The following is a 3482-nucleotide window of genomic DNA, read 5'->3' as shown; positions in this document are numbered from 1 at the left end:
TGGCGGCCCCTGTCTTCAATCCTCTCCCTCCCACATTCCATCAGCCACTGCTCCTCGTACTGGTGTTTACTCCTGGCTTTATTTACCGAGGCTTAACCTTCTCGTTAGCCTCTTGCATTATCAGTTATCGCTGGGGGTTTTGCTCTGAGTGATAACTACCGGCTCTGGTTCTTTGCTTCAGGATTTTCTTTAAAAATGTTTTTTGAAAAGAAAGTCGTTGGGATGTTTACAAAAAACAAAGACAAGGCAGGGTCCTGTCCTCTAGGCTTGGAGAGCGGTGGCCACCCATCCCGCTCCTCCCCCGGCTCGCTTTTCCGTTTTGCAGGTGCAGCAGCCCTGGGTACCAAGGGCTGTTGATCCCTCTGTTCTCTGCAGGGACCACCCTCCCAGGATTTCAAAGCACTTCCCGTGTCTCAGTTCTCATGTTTGCCCCGGTGGATGGATCCCTGCTTTTTAGACATCAACTATAAGTGTAAAGCCAGGGAGGTGTCTGACTAGCTCAGTCGGTAGAGCATGTGACTCTTGATCTCAGGGTTGTGAGTTCAAGCCCCACGTGGGGCATGGAGGTTACTAAAAAAAAAAAATAAATAAAGTCAGTGAGTCATTTCGTGACTAGGATGATCATCCTCTGTTTTCTTTTCCAAAATTTGGGTGTTTGTAAATTAGGTTTCCTAAAGTGGTAACATATGTATAAAGGAAGAAAAGGAGCAAAGGAAGTTCTATTCTCATTATGTTCCAAAGAAGTAACTACTGTACACTAGTTAGGGCTTTCTATGTACCAGACACTATTTTAAGTCCATTAACACATTATCTCATTTAATTTTTATAACCACCCCATATGGCATCACCCTTCTTAGGGATGGACCCAGGGGTTTTTGTTTTTTTAAAGATTTTGTTTGATACAGAGAGACATAAGGAGAGAGGGAACACAAGCAGGGGGAGTGGGAGAGGGAGAAGCAGGCTCCCTGTTGAGCAGGGAGCCCAATGCGGGGCTCGATCCCAGGACCCTAGGATCAGGACCTGAGCCAAAGGCAGATGCTTAACGAATGAGATACCCAAGCACCCCTGCACCCAGGTTTTTGAGGCCTGGAAGCTTACAAAATTGGGGGCTTTCTTTTGCAATTATATACTTGCAAATTATATGTAAATTGCAATTACACCATTATAAATCCTGTGCAAAATTAGGTACAGAACCTTGGCAAATGAGGGTTCCTAACTTCGGGACCTAGTCTGCAAATGCACAGATTGAATGTCTGAAAGGTTAAGTCATCTGTCCAAGGAGACACAGCTCATAATCAGTGGAGGGGGGGTTTATTTATTTTTTATTTTTATTTTTTTAAGATTTTATTTATGCATTTGAGAGAGAGAGAGAGACAGAGATAGCACAAGCAGGGGGAGAAGACGAGGGAGAAGGAGACTTCCACTGAACCAAGTGAGAGTCCAACATGGGACTTGATCCCAGAACCCCAGGATCATGACCAGAGCTGAAGGCAGATGCTTAACCATCTGAGCCACCCGGGAACCCCTTAATGGGGGGGGGGGTGATTTTAAAGCCAGGTCTGCTCAGCCCTTCATTCTTACGCTGTCCTTCTCTGAGAGTAAGAACACACACCCACAGCACTGTGCACAGCGCTCCTCTGAATACTTTACATATTTTATTTATTTTTTTTTAAAGATTTTATTTATTTACTTGACAGACGGAGATCACAAGCAGGCAGAGAGGCAGGCAGAGAGAGAGGAGGCAGCAGGCTCCCCGCTGAGCAGAGAGCCTGATGGATGCGAGGCTTGATCCCAGGACTCAGAGATCATGACCTGAGCCGAAGGCAGCAGCTTAACCCACTGAACCACCCAGGCGCCGCTACTTTACATATTTTAAAATCACTTAATTGTCACATAACACTATGCTGTGGGTATTATTTTTATACCCCACTTTTATATATGAGGACGTTGAGGCACAGAGAGGTTAAGTAACTTGCCCAACGTCACACAGCAGTCAATGGGAACCCCAAGAGAGTGAGAAGGATGAGTTTGCTGAGACTTTTGTAGTAAACAGAACCTAGAACGCGTACCCTCAGCCTCCTTCGGTACCAAATGCTCTTGAAAGGAAAATTGAACCTGAATTTCTTGTTTTATGGCTTCTCTAATATCTAATCTCTGACCGCAGCCAAATCCTTGGCTCTAGGCATTAACTTAGGGCAACTTTGTTAAGTAGTCTGGTCTGTAGAGCCAGGATTTAAAAGGATAAACTGTGCCTTTCAGAGGTAGGGTGGTGAGTTTATCGTAACTCATACTCTTAAATGATGTGTGTCATGTTCTTCGACGCAATAATTCTTATGGGAATATGCTCTGAAGAAATCACTTAAAGATGATACCTTAGGGAAGACTGGGTGGCTCAGGTGATTAAGGGTCCGACTCCTGGTTTCAGCTCAGATCATGATCTCAGGGTCATGAGATCGAGCCCGGAGTCGGGCTCTGCACTTAACGGGGAGTCTGTTTAAGATTCTCTCGCTCTCTCTGTGCCTCTGCCTCTCCTCCAGCTTATGTTCATGCTCTCTCTAAACAAATAAATACATAAAATCTTTTTTATTTTTTTAAGATTTTATTTTTAAGTAATCTCTACATCCACCGTGGGACTCAAACTCATGACCCCAAATAAATAAAATCTTTAAAAAAAAAGGGGGGGGGGCGCCTGGGTGGCTCAGTGGATTAAGCCACTGCCTTCAGCTCAGGTCATGATCTCAGGGTCCTGGGATCAAGCCCTGCATCAGGTTCTCTGCTCAGTGGGGAGCCTGCTTCCCCCTCTCTCTCTGCCTGCCTCTCTACCTGCTTGTGATCTCTGTCTGTCAAATAAATAAATAAAATCTTAAAAAAAAAAAAAAAGAAAGAAAGAAAAAAAAAAGGCAATGCTCTATGCACCACACAGTGAAAACTGGAAAATCGTTCAAATGTTCTACCTGAGCAGGATGGTTAAAAAAATTAGGGATGAACATTACACAACACACAAGCACAATGTTTGCAGAGAGATAGATAATGAAGGAGAATGCTTATGTTGTTATGTTAGGCTTTAAAATTAGTCTGTAGGGTACCTGGGTGGCTCAGTGGGTTAAGCCTCTGCCTTCGGCTCAGGTCATGATCCCAGGGTCCTGGGATCAAGCCCCGCATCGGGCTCTCTGCTTAGCAGGGAGCCTGCTTCCTCCTCTCCCTCTGCCTGCTTCTCTGCGTACTTGTGATCTCTGTCTGTCAAATAAATAAATAAAATCTTAAAAAAATAAAATTAGTTTGTAAAATTATATACATAGTTTATTAATTGTATATGCTGCATACCACATTATTCCAAAACATAGTGACAGACAGACGCTTAACCAACTAAGCCACTTAGGAGTCCAAGTGCGGCCATTTCAGAAGGCTGCCTTTCACACATGGCACACTTTTTTTTTTAAAGATTTTATTTACTTATTTGAGAGAGAGAGAAATAGAGATAG

This window comes from Neovison vison, chromosome 13, assembly GCF_020171115.1.
Source record: "Neovison vison isolate M4711 chromosome 13, ASM_NN_V1, whole genome shotgun sequence".
NCBI classification, from domain to species: domain Eukaryota; kingdom Metazoa; phylum Chordata; class Mammalia; order Carnivora; family Mustelidae; genus Neogale; species Neogale vison.
This window is presented reverse-complemented; position numbering follows the sequence as displayed.